Here is a 16,215-nt window from a genome sequence, read left to right as displayed (position 1 = left end):
GGATATGATTTCTATTTTACCATATATTCTGTAGTGTGTCTACGACAATATTGAAATGTAATATGGGTACAGGCCAACTGTTATATGCACTATAAATATGTTGTTCAATGTGGGCTGTTTTCAAAATATTATGCCAGAAATGAATACCCATACGTTTTTTTCTTATTTGACAATAATACTTTATAGTATTTTATCATGAACCGTATTGTAACTGAATGCTTTATCAACTGTAAATATATTATACAGTAACGGACTGTTCTTGAAAGATTATGCAGAGAATGAATATCTATGGGTGTCTCCTTTTTGATAATATTGATATATTTGATCATGAAATGTATTGTATTTGAATGTTATCCACCATATTGTTGTCCTGAATAAAAGGTAGTATCCATGAAATGCATGTTGGCTGCATACATCGAACGTCAAAGGCTGTATTTTCTAATATTCAACTTGTAAACATTAAATTGTACTTGAATATATTGTCTCAATGACAGAGAAATTGTTTGTTGGTAAATAATTTTTTTAATTATTTGTCTAAGTAAATAAATTATTATTTGTGATGCATAGATTCGGAATCAGAGAATATTTCAGACTTTTAAAATACATTACTATGAGGGTGACATCATTCTAGTGCTCAAAGTGCAAGAACCTGTGTGAAACAGTAAGTCTGCCAGAGAGAATGGCCATGTTGAAGTAAAGGTTTTGCCAATGTGAAGTTCATGTGACTGTAAAAGTTGCTCATATGGTACATACATCTATATCTTCAAGTATCATTACTAAGCAGTCCCTTGTTTTACCATGCTGGATAGGCCAATCACTCAGAACCTAAAAAGAACTATGAAGGACAACTGTGAAAAACAGGCTACACCTACAAATGTGCAATTGCTTGAGGTAGAGTTCAAAGCAGTGTTGCAGCAGCAGGTGAGGTCTCACAGAGTGAACTATCTAGATTTTTTAAAGGTTTTTAGATGCTATATTGAGTATAATTAATATTCAGGTTTATTGGGCGATGGGCCCGCTTACTTTTACCTCTTGGGCCCCCAGAAGGTACTTTTCTCCCACTGTCGGTCTGTCAGAACTGATCAGCTTCCCACTCCCTTTTCCAATCCCTCTATTCCTATTTTGGCGGACTTGTTCTTCTATGTTTGACTATGCAACTACCTCTGCTGATCTGCCAGATCTGACCTGCTTCCCAGTCCCCTGTCCCCCCCCCTTTCCTTCTTTCCTCTCCTGGGGACTTGTTTCTTCTGTATTGGACTTTTGCAACTCTAACTTTTGTAACCATGTGCCCTTTACCAAAGCACTCCTTCTCCACGTGCTGGGGAGGGATCCTGCATTTATACCCTGAAGTCTCAGAGACCCCTCTGAGAGAGTCCACAGCGTCAAGGGAGCCACACACAGCGGGGTTGTGGGAATGGCACCCCTTGCCAAAGCACACCCTCTCCCCTTGTTGGGAAGGGGTCCAGTTTGTAGGCCCTGTAGTCTCAGAGACCCCTCTCAGAGAGTCCACGGCGTAAAGGGAGCCACACACAGTGGAGGTGTAGGAATGACACAATTTCCTCTGGGATCACAGCACACCTGACGTTGTACAGTTGTTCCTTGTCTCAAGGTTGTGTTTCTTTCACCCTCCCCCACCTCTTTCCCTCTTTCATTCTTTGTCTACCTCCCCAGCTCCTATCCCCTCTACCCTGAATCTCTCCCCTTTTTCTGCTTTTTCCCTTACGTATGTTTTTAACACATGTATCTAGGCCCCAGAAACTTGTAACTAGGCTCTGAAATGGTGTAACTTGTAACTATGTAACTTGTAACTATGCTCTGAAACAATGCTCGTCCTCATGACTTGTAGGGCATCAATCTGTAATTATATAGAATTACACATTTACCGCATGTAATTGGCTGTGCTGATGCTAGGCATATATCCGTCTGCAACAGATATTTGTATCGCTATCGAAAAATTCATAATACCCTTAATATACAGATGGTCTGCACTGCTCAATTCGTCATACCAGACATTTGGTTAAATATCCGGGCAGTAAACATAATTCTAATTTGTTCAGGCACTTTGCACTAAACGGTTGACTTGCTAGATGTGAAGTTGGTGATTCATTTTTAATGGGTAAGTTATAGTTATAGTGTAAGAAAGTGAATTGTTAAAAAGGTGTGGATAGTAGTCCATCACAAGGTATAAAACCACGAACCTGTTAGGGCCAGTCAAAGGTGTGAACAAATTAAACCTGAGCACAACTACAGGTAGCTATGGCACAGACCAGACAGGCTTAACTTACAGAAAATATGTACAGTGTTGTAATTACTTAAATGTCAGTGTGGTACCTTCCGTTTCCCCCCCTCCCCTTTTGCCCCTGTTGGGCTGGCCCTTGGCACTGCCAACATTCTAAGCTGCACTCCTGCAGTTGTACCTGACTGGCAGGGCTATGGATGTCGTTGATTCATACCTCAATAAAGAAGTTGAACTTTCTTGTGGTGTGTTAACTTTGTAATACTGGCGACGAGAGTTGGAAGGAGGCCAACGTACGACATCCCCTCCATCCGTTACCCAGGACCAGTGAAATACAAGGGAAGAACATCTTTACAAAGAATAAGAGGAAGTACTACCATCTGAGGTGCTGTTGGAGAATACAATCTGAAATAGAGAGGGTGCGCGACACTGATGACAAGAAGCAAATGAGAATTGTAAGGAGTGCGAAAATATATGAAAAAGGAGAAAAGAATGTGACAAGGATTCATGAAAGACTAGTGAGTCTGCCTGCTAACAGCGACGACAGCGGTAAAGAAAAACAAGAGGTACTCACAGTGTACCGGTGCAGCTGCAATTTGGCATTGGAGTGATCGTGGGACGGCACAGCCTGTGTGCGGGACCTCTGTGCTGACAGGTGAAGGGATGCTGTGGAAAGGAAGCAGTGGAGCATTTTGAGGCGTGAGGAATTTCCGTATTGCTTCAGCAAACGTCGTGCAGACAGCAAAGCGACTGAGCGTGGCACATCGAGCGACAAGCTGGGCCTCTGAAGTGACGGGAGCGGACGATGGACGTCATGTGGTGATCGTGTTGGGAGTTCTGAGGCGGGCGAAGCTTTCACGCGAGTGCGGCAAGTGACAAGCTGGGCCTTGAGGTGACGGGAGCGGATGACGGACGTCATCGTGGTGATCGAGTAGGAAGTCCTGTGTGAGCGGAGCCTTCGTGTGAGTGGAGCAATCGGAGGTCAGCTGATGCGGCGGAGGTGAGGCGAAAGGCAGTGTGTCAACGGAGCTCTGTGAGGGAGCTGAGGAGATTTTGCACGAGTGAAGGGCGGTGGCGCGGCCTGGGAGAGCGAGAGAGGCGTCGGGGAAGTCAAGACTTTCATGTCATCGGCTGATTCGTCAAGCGGCTGTGACAGCAGATTTACCAGAAAACAAAGAAGCAGAACTGTGTGGAGGAACGAAAGAACAAAGGAACCTTTATCTTTGGGTCACTCAGGGTGTGTGTGGGGGCACCATATAAAAGTGTGGCAGGAAATAAATTAGCGCATGAGCAGATGTGAAGAAATTTACGGAAAATTGAGGTGAAATGCAATAGTAATTGTAGGTAAAAGGAATGCACAGGAATTGAAGAAATAACCTAGTGGAATATAGGGGCGAAATTGTACCTGGTTATGTTAAATGGGTCATAGGAAAATTAGTGACACATAGCAGTTAAGCAAGTGTTAGTGTAAACAGTGCGTACCCAGTGGTATAGGTAATACACTTGAGGAAGAACCTGTAGAAGGGTACCACGCTATTAGAAACACAGGGAAGTGCACCAGGGTGTTAGTAGTATTTTTGGGAAGTGTGAGTCCTTATCACCATAGTCATCATAGATATGGCGGCAGCTAGCATGAACCAACCGCCACCTTTCCTAACAGAGGAAGGGGAGCCAGTGCTGCCATGGAAAGATTGGAGGAAGGGGTTCGAATCCTATCTAATTGCAATAGGCGCAAGTGGGTTTTCAGCTATAAGTAGGCAGAATATACTCCTAATAAATCTAGGAACTGAGGGAAGGAAAGTTTTTGATAGCCTACCAGGTCTGGAAAGGGGTGTAGGAGAAGAAGGTGACATGGATATCTATGATCAAAGCTTAAAGAAACTAGAATTGCAATATGCTGACAAGATAAATGTGGTGTTAGAAAGACACAAGTTTTATGGAAGGGTACATGGAAATAATGAGAAGGTAGGGAACTACATAGCATGCCTGAGAGGGTTGGCAAACACATGTGAATTTAATGATTTAACAGAATCACTTATAAAAGACCAGTTGGTAAGGCGCACTAACAATAAGAAAATCCAGGAGAAATTGTTGGTAGGTTACCCAGATTTGAGAAATGCTATAGACATAGCCAAGAGTGTAGAACCCACAGCAGAATGCGTGAAAGAAATGAATATACATGAGGGGAGCAAGGTAAATGAAATTGGTGACAGTACGGTTGACAATAGAGAGTTTATGCTGTAAAGAATATAGAAGAAAAAATAATTTTATAAGGAACAAAACAAAGAGAGATACAATGAGGATAACAGACTGAAATGTTTTAGATGTGGCAGTACAGGACATTTAGCGAACCGTTTCAGATGCTTGGCAAGAACAGCGACTTGCCGGAAATGTAACAGGAAAGGGCATTTTGAAAGAGCATGTAAAGATATTTCAAAGAAATCTGTGAATCTAGTAAGCAACAGTGATGTAAGTGAAGAAGGTTATGTGTTATGCATAGACAACAAAGATGAAAATTCTGTCAGGATGGTTGAATTACCAAAATGTGTGATTGATCTTAATGGTGAAGCGATAGAAGTATATGCAGATTCTTGTTCACCATTTACTTTTATCAATTTGAAGACATACAAGGAAAAATTTGAGAAAAGAGGTGTAAAGTTGGAAAAACCAGATGCATGCCCGGTTGGTTACAACAGAGATAGAATACCGTTAGAAGGAATGATCACTAGTAAAATATATTTTAAGGGGAGAAGCACTGTAGGTAAGGTCTATGTGGCAATGGTGGGGTCAAACTTGCTTGGATGGGCACACCAAAAAGACCTAGGGATGAAATTAGACCCCACAGCTGAAGAGCCAGTTATGCTAGTAGACAGGAGTGTGTGTGGCTCAGAGGTGGTAGAAGAGTTCAAAGAAGTTTTCACGGAAAACATTGGGTGCTTGAAGGAGTATCAACATACGATAAGACTCAAAGAAAATGCAAAACCGGTGGTGCACAAGTGCAGGACGATTCCACTATTAGCGAGGGAACCCCTTTAAGAAGAACTAGAAAAGTTATTAAGGCAGGAGGTGATAGAGCCTGCGGAGAACTCTGAGTGGGTCGCGCCCATAGTAATAACAGCGAAAGGGAGTACTAACAAAATAAGACTATGTATTGATCTAAGGGAATTGAATAGCAACATATGGGTGGATACATTCTCTTTACCTAATATCAATGAAATGATAAGTCAGGTCAAGGAGGCGGAATACTTCACAGTGATAGACCTTTCTCAGGCGTATCACCAGATAAGACTCCATCCATCAAGTAGAGCTTTGACCACCTTTATCACCCCATTTGGAGCTTATAGATTCCGCAGAATGCCATTTGGGTTGGCCTCTGCTGTGGCGGTCTTTCAAAGGGCAATGCAGGCCATCCTAGAAGGGCAGAAGCAAGTCTTGTGTTTCCAGGACAATTTATTGATATATGGGAAAAGTGCAGAAGATCACAACAGAGTGCTGAGGGAAGTGTTGGGGAAGTTAAGAGAGGCAGGTTTGACCCTGCAGAAATCCAAGTGCCAAATAGGGGTAACCTCGGTTACATATCATGGACACGTGATTTCCAGGGATGGGATCAAGCCGAAATCTGACCATGTGGAGGCAATCAGATTGGCACCGTGGCCAGGATCAAAGGAAGAGGTGAAATCCTTCCTTGGACTGGCGGAGTACTACCCCAAATTCATTAAGAATTTCGCAGGAATTACTGCTCCCATAAGGCATCTGCTCAAGAAGGGAGTGAAATTTGAGTGGTGTGAAGAGTGTAAGAGTGCGTTTGAAGAGGTGAAATGCAAAATAATGAATGCACCTTTCCTTGGCCAATTTGACACAGGAAGGGACACTGTAATAACTATGGATGCAAGCACTAAAGGAATAGGGGCCACCCTTAGCCAAGGTGTAGAAGGGGAAGAAAGGATAATTGCCTTTGCTTCAAGGTCCCTCACTGAAGCTGAATCACGGTATTCTGTAGTGGAGAGGGAGGCTTTGGCGTGCTATTGGGCGGTTAGACACTTCCGTGTGTATGTGTGGGGATTGCCTTTCACCATCCGCACGGATCACAAGCCATTAATAAATGCCTTCAGCACAAAAAATCTTGAGGGAATCACTCCAAGAATAGCGAAATGGTTTCTACGGTTGGAGGGTTTCAACTACAGAATTGTGTACATCCCAGGAAAATTCAATGAGGCTGCAGATTGCTTATCCCGCCTACCCATAGAGAGTAAGGGGAAGAAGATGAAATTGTTGAAGAACATGTAGTGGCAGAGATCAGAGAAGGGATCAACAGGATAGAGTGGGAAAAAGCGAAGGAGGAAGATGTAGTGTTACCCAAACTGGAAGCATTAGTGGCTAGTGGTTGGCCCGAGAAAAGTGCAGGACTAGGAGAGCAAGAAAAAGAGTTTTGGGAGGTTAGACATGAACTAAACTTCCAAGAAGGGAACTTGTACAGAGGGAGGAAACTAGTGCCACTGTAGAACATGAGAGAAAGGATTGTAAGTGTGGCCCATGAGGGTCATTTAGGGTGCAGCCTAACAAAAAACAAAGTCAGAGTACATTACTGGTGGCCAAGAGTGGACACCATGGTGGAGAGATACATCAGACAATGCAGTAGTTGCGCTATGAGTGATAAAACTAAAATAAGCAGGAAAGGTCCCTTATTGGCAGTTGAAGTACCAAACACACCATGGGAGAAATTAGCAATGGACATTGTGGGACCCCTGGAGGTAAAAGGTTTGGGAGGAAGATTCATCATCTCCCTGGTTGACTATCACTCCAAGTGGGTGGTAATAAAGATTGTGGAAAATGTGACTACGAGCTCAGTAATAGCGTTCTTGCAAGAAATTTTCAGGATTGAAGGAGTTCCTCAAACATTGGTGACGGACAACGGGGTCCAGTTTGTTTCGTCACAAATGAGTGAGTTCTTACATAGATTTGAGATAACTCATCAAAGAACGGCATTGTACTGTCTGAGAGCTAACAGGATGATCGAGAGAGTAAATCGCATGATCAAAGAGTGTATACAGTTGAATAATAGCAGTTGGGCTAATGTGAAAAAAGCCTTAGATGAAATGATCTGGTCTTACCTAGTCACTCCGCACAGTGTGACGGGGATCTCTCAATTCAAATCCCTAAAAGGAAGAGAACCGGGCACTAAGATGAGTCCTTTGTGGCTGAGGGGGAAGGAGGAGGATGTGGATGGCAAAAGACAGATAGCAGGAAGAATAAGGAAATATCAGGAAGGGTATGTCAAGCGATACAATGAAGGCCTAGGGAAACTGGGCAGGACATGGAAGATTGGAGACAAGGTAAAGGTTAAGCTCCCCAGATCAGTCCACTCGGGATGTTCGAAGTTCTCTGAAAGGAAAATAATAACAAAGATACTAAAAAAAATTGTAGTCCTCAATGATGGACTGACATGGAGCATGGATCGTATTGTGAGGGACAATGGGAATGGAACGGATGCAGGTAGGGACACTGTTGAGGGGAATGCTGATCAGGAGGAAAATAGCCCAAGGGTTAAGCATGATCTAAGGAAAGGGGCACACAGACCCGAGAGGCTGAAAGACTACATCATGTGGTGATTTACCATTTTGTGTGCTGTTCCATTATGGGGTAGGAGATGTGTTGTAATTACTTAAATGTCCGTGTGGTACCTTCCGTGTCCCCCCTCCCCTGTTGGGCTGACCCTTGGCACTGCCAACATTCTAAGCTGCACTCCTGCAGGTGTACCTGACTGGCAGGGCTATGGATGTCGTTGATTCATACCTCAATAAAGAAGTTGAACTTTCTTGTGGTGTGTTCACTTTGTAATATACAGCATTTAGAAGTACCAAAGAAGTTAAAAAGTCAAAGATACAACTAAATAAATATCCCTCTAAAATTTATAAAAGTAGAGAAAAATATAAAAAGCAAGAAGATATAAAAATGACAAATAATAATGGGAATTGGAGATATGATTTTTTAAAGATTTAAGTGGAAAGTCACCAAGAAGTATAAAGCACCTAACGTAAGTCAATGGTTGTGGTAGACCGGGTCCAAGTTACACTTTTAGGCCAACCTTGATGGAGAAGACCAAGTGGATTGGTGCCAGTGAAATTCTAGAAATTAAAAAGTTGAAAATGTTTTAGAGTCCCACTCCAGAAAGGGACTTCACCACTTTCCTGAATTTCTTGCTGAAAATGTCACCCTAATACAGAATCGGACGTAGTCATTTTTCCGGACATATGAGGATCTTTCATCAGGGTGAAGCTGAAATTCAATCTAATGCTGCAGAACTGCTAGTGAGATGCGTTTCCCAGTAGGTTCCACTGAAGCTCTGGAGGACAAGATATAAATTGTTTCCAAACTTTATATTACTCCTCAAACTATCATAGGAGTACACTTCTAAGGCCCAGTGCCTCGTGGGATGTCCTTAGTGATTCTCAGGGTATCAGGCAGAGGCAAACAGCAGGGTCCAGTCCAGGTCTAGTTGTTACTGGTCAAATCAGCACTTTAGGAAAAAGGTTTTGTGCAGGTTGCTGTGTCTCTGTCACCACACAAGATGTTAGCCAACTAACCCTTAGAGCCCCCTTTTTAGTCCAGGGTGCAAGAGGAAGTAGATCCAGCCCTTCATGTCCCCTCACAGGAGTCAAACTGCTGGTGCAGCCCTTCCTTTGTTCTTCCACATGTCCAGAGAGTGTTCTGAGGAGGGGCTTTTGGGTGCCACATTTATGCCTGGCACTAGGTTGTGGATGAGAGTGGCCCTTAGCTCTTCCTTAACCAATGGGGGTTAAGGTTGACAGGGGAAAGATTCCCCACTTTTCCAGCAGTTCCTGTTTGGCCTACTACAAACAATCCTATAATGCATTATATTCTCAAAATCAAAGATTAGTAAATCATTCTCCCATTGAGCAAACGACGTCTGCCCACCCAGAGGTGTGGCCTTTTTGTTCCCTCAAAAATGGTTCTTGGGTAGCTTACCGCCCACTGTTGTTGGTGACAGTCTGACTATGGAAACAAAGGTTGGGCCTTTTCAAACCTGATGTTTTCCTGTGACAGGACAGGTCTCTTTGAAGTTAATTCAGTTCTTGGACCCACCCTACTGGTCTTCCTTCCAGTGGAACAACACTCCTCCCCAGTCCCAGGCCATTGTTCCTGTTATGGAGAAGATTTCATGCCTTCTTCAGGTCAAGCACTTGACTGAATGCTGGTGAAGAGCTAATGTAAATTTAGCCTCCAGGAGCTTTAGGCATGGAAAATGAAACTTTCTAAAAACTACTTTTCCTAGATATTTAAAAATTCAACATTACCATTGAATTGGGCTCTAAATAAACATCAAAAAGAGTGGTTGAATTAGGTCACAATTCAGAAATACAGATTGTATAATTTAATCTGGAATCTAGTTTGTCTTATATGATGGGCAGAGCCTTCCACAGTGAATTAGTTTTTTTGAGGGCTTAAAATGGCATGTTAACATTCATTTTCTACATTCCCAATGTTAAATACTGTGCACCCTGGCTTATGTGCTATAAGGCCTACTTAGGGGTGACTTATTAACATTTAAAAGGAAGGTTGAGATCCGTCAAAATGGTTAATTTTTGACTGGCCTAAAACCTCCAGTCAGGCTGCAATGGTCGGCCTGAAGCCATGTTTGCTCTGCCACTCTAGTGGGTTTCTCAATAGGTGCTGAAGTCCACTAGTGGCATTTAACTTACAGGCCCTGCGTACAACTTTTTTTTACAAATATATTTTTATTGTTTTAATTCAAACAACACATATAGATAAAAACTACAAAGAAATATGCAAACAGGGTAGTATTTAAGGAGACTTGGCATGATCAAGGACAAGTAACAGCATCAAGCAAAGGCTCATAACTCCATAATTATAATCTCAAGAAACTGCTGATCAAATGTCCTCATCGCCCAACCTGGTGAGCAAGTGTAAATATCTCTACCCTGGTATTGCTAAGGTATGCACTCCCCCCTTCCCCCCTGATATCGCACCCCCCTCCCCAGTGGCATAACAACTATATACAATCATTCGTTTCTACATGAGCTAGGTGGTCGGCATTAAGCAAAATTACCACACCATCATTGGCACCGTTTATATCTGTCAGAGGTATCCCTCAAGTAAGGTAACAGAGCGCCCAACTCCCCAAGGTAAAGCAAACACTCAAGGCAGCACATCTAAAGCTCTCTCATCCGAATCCAGGGCAGAGGCACAGTCAGGAATTTTCAATAATGCTACCAGTGCCTCCCATGCCCTCGCCAACTCCAGTGCCTTTTCGCTGTTGGCGCGGGTCGCCAACTGCAATCTCGTAGTCCCTTCGCATTCCACCCACTTAAGGAATTCGGCATGCCATCTCCGATAACTAGGACCCTTCTTGGCTTTCCAGTGAGTCGAAATTTCCCTCTTTGCTAACAACTGCCCTAAGTCTATGAATTTGCTCGTCACCTTGTTCCTAGAGGTGCGTGGAAACTAATGTAACAAACAGAGGCCTATGGTGGGTTCCATGTCTCGAGACATGACATCCTGCATAAGTGCTACCACCTTCTCCCAATACATCCCCAGCTGAGGTCATCCCCACATCATGTGGGAGAAATCCACTCCTGCGGTACTACAACGCGGGCACATTGCCGAATTCACCCAAAACTGCTTGTTAATTTTTGCTGGTGTAAGTTAAGCCTTGTGGAGCATACAAAAATGTAACAATTGAAAGCATGTGTTCCTCATGCTTTTCCACGCTTGCTCCAATAAACCTACCCATGTCTTCTCGGGTACTTCCGCACCTAAGTCTTCCTCCCATTCATGTCGAAGTGAACACAGAGGGGTGAGGTTTTTATGCCTCATTTGACGGTAAACGTAAATGTAAAAGTGTTGGACTTGTAAAGCGCACAGCTACCCGTAAGCGTCCCGGCGCTGGAGACCGCTGGGGAACCTGTCCTGGCTTTCCCTGTGAGATGGTCCCTTCTGGGTATCTCCAAGGTGAAACCAGGCATCCCCGGCATCTGTGGGGGGCCGTTGTAGAGATGAGGCAAGCCTAATGCCCAGAGTTGCCGAGTGTGATCCCTGGTTAGAGTAGGCACCGAGGCGAGAATTGTCGAGTCTGCTGACCCTGGTCCACGACCCTGCAGCGTCGGGAATTGAACCCTGGTCCTGGGCCGTTCTCTGCTTCCGGGTCTGCCGCCTCTAACCAGTGAGCCACACCACTCCACTCCACTCCACGGTACAGACACGTACAGACACGTAACTGCCTTAAGGGTGCCAGCTGCATGACTAGGTATTGGCATGCCATTGAGGTTGAAGGTTCTCTCAGCCCCTCCTTCCAATGTGCTTGAATGGCCGTCATGAGCGCCATATGCAATAAATAGTCCCCCCGGGCCAGTTCAAACCTGTCCTGTAGTGTCTCGAAAGGAAGTGCAGCACTATCCTGGTTAAGATCTCCCATGGTAGTCAGGCCCCTTGTCGCCCAGTCAGTCAGCGCCCCCCAATCCCCTCCATGCGGTAAAGCGGCGCACATTAATAGCGGGAGCTCAGGAGCATATGGCCTACAATATGTGCTCGACGTTGGCTTCTGTTCCAGCAGAGTTTAAAAGTCAACATTTCTCGAGTGAGAGATGAGGGAGGAAGCGGCAATTGCAATATCAAGCTGGACAGGGTCTGTCTAGGTCCCTGAACCCGAGCTATAGTAGTTGGGTCATGAAATAGCCGTGCAACCGCCTGAGTAAGCCACTGCAATCGCGCCGCTAACTAATATGTTTCAAAGTTGGGGACTGCCAAGCCGCGCTCCGACCTTGGTCTCATCAGCATGCTAAGTGCCACCTTCCGCCTGCCCGAGGCCCATCAAAAACCCAACTATCATTGATCAAAGCTGTTTAAAAACAGAGGCTGGGATACAGATAGGTAGCGTTCTAAAATGGTACAGCAGCCGGGGAAGTGCTATCATTTTAAAAAGGGCCACCCGTCCGGCTACTGATAGAGGAAGCGTGCCCTAAAATTCGATACAGCCCTTGAGTCCCCTGATGGCCCTGCCCACATCACCCTCCAATAAATTGGGTTGGGATTAGTAAATGCGGGTACCGAGGTATGTCAGGCATTGATGCTCCCATTGTAATCCCTGCGTTGTCAATGGGCCTTCAGCGGTAGGTGCTGTAGGAAACAAACAGGTGTTCAATTCACCTTCAGACCAGCAATGGCCGCAGGGTCAGCCAACAGGGTCTTAGTATCCCTAAGGGCGCCTTCCGTGGTCGCCATAAAAATAAGGAGGTCGTCAGCATAAAGTGCGATGTGGTGGATGTGCTTGCGCACCTGGAGTACCCGATAATGTAATCCCATCCTGGACCGGGCCGCCAGCGGCTCCATGGCCAGGGCGAACAGTAGTGGGGATAAGGGGCAGCATTGACTCGTTCCCCGACTCACAACACAGGCGTCCGAAATGATCCCACCCGTTTTAACCCTCGCTATAGACTGGCGATATAAGAGAGCTGTCCAATCCACAAAATTATCCTCTAGGCCAAACCGCCGCATTTCTTGGAACAAATATGGCCATTCCAAGCTATCAAAAGTCTTTTTAATATCTATTGTCAACACAACAGCGGAAGGGTGGGATATGTATCAGCTTCCAAAATACTGAGAAGGCGCCACACTGTATTCCGGGAGGGTATAAACCCTGCCTGATCCGTTTGTATGAAGTTTATCATATATGGCAGCAGACGGGTCACCAGTATCTGGCTTAATATTTTATAGTCCGTAGCCAGAATTGACAATGGGCGATAGACCGTTCTGTCATGGGAAGGGTTTCCTGGTTTTAAAAGTGGTATAATCATTGCTGCATGGGTAGTAGCGGGTAGAAGGCACTCCTTTCGGGTGGTTTTATATAATGTCACCAGTCTATGTGCCAGTAGATCGATATATATACTATAAAATTCTACAGGTAGACCATCCACCCCAGGAGTCTTTCCTCAGGCCATATGTTTAATTGCTCCGTGAACCTCCCCTACAGTAATATCCTGTCACAATAACTCAGTCTGCTCGCTATCTATTGCTGGGAGGTCTGCAACCTCCAAAAAGCCTTGGGTGGCCTCCTCGCTAGGTTCTACTTTACTCTGGTATAAATCAGTGTAGTAGGCTAAAAACTGATCATTGATCTCCCACTGCGTGTAGTGGATTTCCCAGTCAGAACCTTGAAGCTCCAGGATGACCATGCCCCTCCTCCCTGGTTTGGCCAACCATGCCAATAGCGCCCAAGACCTATCTCGCTCCGCATGTGCATGTGTTACACATCGTGTATAATCAAAGCAGCGCAGCCTTTCAACTTGCACTGCAACATCCTCTCTTGCATCCATTAATTCCCGGTGGTGCTCGGGGTGGTTAGGACACTCCCTCTCAGCCTCCCTTAGCTTCAGATCTGCCCTTTCTAGGTCCTGCAACAACACTTGTCGCACTCCCATCTTATTCGCTATGCATTGCCCTCTTATTACACTTTTAATGCATCCCATTCCACTGCCAAGGAAGAGGTGGTGCCAGTGTTTTCCTGTAAATAATTATCGATGCCAGTTCCCACCAACCCACGGAAGACATGATCTTCTAAGGACTCCGGGGCCAGATGCCAAGTTGGAATATTGTTAATGTTAATGTTAATGTTAAAAATGATGCATAAAGCGCACGTACACCGATGGTTTCACGGCTCCCAAGACCGGAACCTGCTCATGGGCACCAGGAACAGACAGTCACAAAGAGAACTCCCATCATATTAGAGCGTTCTGGTAATAGATTAACGTGCAAAAGGAGAGGAATGTGATCTGACAGCGTTCTAGTAAGGTACTCGCTGTGTTGAACCTCTGCGTATACGTCAGGAGAACAGAGCATCGCATCCAGACGGACATGAAGGGCGTGCAGGGCAGAAAAGATAGAATAGTCCTCAGGTGGAGCGCCCGCCATGTATCCACTAGCCCCCAGCTATGTTGCCAGTCTTGCCGAAGCTTTGATAGGTTGTGGGCTGGAGCATCCGGGAGAGGCGGGTGAGATCTATCCAATGAGATATCTGTTACAGAATTAAAATCTCCACCCATGAGGACAAGCCCAGTTAAAAATGGAGCAAATTTCCCTGACAAGCATGTCAAAAAGGCTGCTTGCCCCATGTTGGGAGCATAGACACTGGCCAGCATCACGTCCCTACTATTCAGGTGGCACGCCACTAGGACGTAGTACCTGTCAGGGTCTTTTAGTTGGCGTGTGGGTTGGAACAGAACTCTCGCCCGGACCCAGATCAACATCTCCCTCGCAAAGTCAAAGGAGGTTGTACTAAAAACTTGCCCTCTCCACCTGCGTTGCAACGCCACATCTTCGCCATGTGCAATATGAGTTTCTTGAAGGAAAGCCAGTTGGATTCCCCTGCGCACTAAGTATGTATGTACCTTATGTCTACGTAGCATGGTGTGCATACCTCTGACATTCCTAGTAAGACATTTTAGCTCAGACATTGAACCCATGACATCGCTCATCTCCACCTAGCAACATTAGATTCAGAACAGTTACGCCAACATCCCTCAAAGACCCCCTCACAATTAAAAAACAACAACAACCCCAACACCCCCACCCCAGGACAGGTACAAAAAAACTAGGCCTCATCCAAAACTGTCCAAAAACAAACTGCTCTCTGGTAGATACCGAGGAACAAGGGGGAAGGTGGCTGCCAACCAGTGACAACCGTCTGCAAATGTAAGGGAAAGTCCATCGTGCTCAAGCCCCAGGTAGTACAGCACCCCCCCATACCCTTAGCCCTGCCCCCCATTAAAATCCTTGCACGCATCCTCCCATTGTGATCATCAGTCAATCAAACAATCATATTGCATTTTGTGCAGACCAGAGGCTCCCAAGACCGGAACCTGCTCATGGGCACCAGTAAAGGAACAGACAGTCGCAAAGAGAACTCTCATCAAACAATCTTGTCAGCCGTGCCCGGCATGACATGCGGCAATTGCAGGCTACTCGCTTGGGATACATCAGTGTCCGCGCCCTCAGGAGTCTTGTCTGTTTCTGTGCCACCTGGCGACAGCTGCTTCCGGTCTTGGAGTAGTTCAGACACTGCTTTCAGTGCCTCAGATCTCTCCGTCGCTGTCTGAGATAAGCTGGGTGTCTTCAGGGTGGCAGAGCGCTGCTGTGATCCATGGTGACGCCGGGACCGCCGCTGCGAGGGAAGCTTGTGCCGCAGGTCTCACAGGCGGGCGGCGGGCCATTTTATAAGGTTCAAGCCAGTCCCATGCCTCCGACGAGTCGTGCCATCAAGGATAATTTGAAGCTGAGCCGGAAACATCAAGGAGTATTGAAGACCCTCGTCTCTCAGGGCTCTCTTAACGGCCAGGAATGAAGATCGACGTCATTGGACTTCTAGCGTATAATCTAGGAAAATTGAGACCTTGTTATTTTCCACCTTGTAGGGACCAGAGTTTCGTGCCAACTGCAGGAGGAGGTCCCTGTCTTTATAGTGGAGAAAACTGGCCAACACCGGTCGTGGTGGCCTGCCCAGTTGTGGTAGGTGAGCCGGAACCCGATGAGCCCTCTCCGGGGTAAAAAACGGAGTCAGACCCTCCGGTACTACCTTGTCGCGGAGCCAGTCCTCCAGATATTGAATCATATTGTCCCCCTTCACCCTTCCGGCAGGCCCAAAACACAAATATTATTCCTCCGATTACGACCCTCAGCATCTTCGGCCCACTTTTCCAAGGCCATTGGCCAATAGTCTCTGTGAGAAGCCACCCACCTGATCAGCCAGGGATTTCTGTGCCGGTTCCATCACTGCCAGGGTCGCTTCGGTCTGCTCCACCCTATCTGCCAGCTTGGAATGTTCCGCGCGCAGTAGCCCCAGGCCCACCGACACCGTGGCTATGTCCTGATGTAGGGCCTTCCTCGTGTCCGTAATTGCCTGGAAGATGCGAGCCAGCTGCTGCTGCACTCCTGGGTCTATGGACCCC

The sequence above is a fragment of the Lissotriton helveticus genome, chromosome 1_1 (genome assembly GCF_964261635.1).
Source record: "Lissotriton helveticus chromosome 1_1, aLisHel1.1, whole genome shotgun sequence".
NCBI lineage: Eukaryota > Metazoa > Chordata > Amphibia > Caudata > Salamandridae > Lissotriton > Lissotriton helveticus.
The sequence above is the reverse complement of the archived record's forward strand: the minus strand, read 5'-3'. Positions refer to the sequence as shown.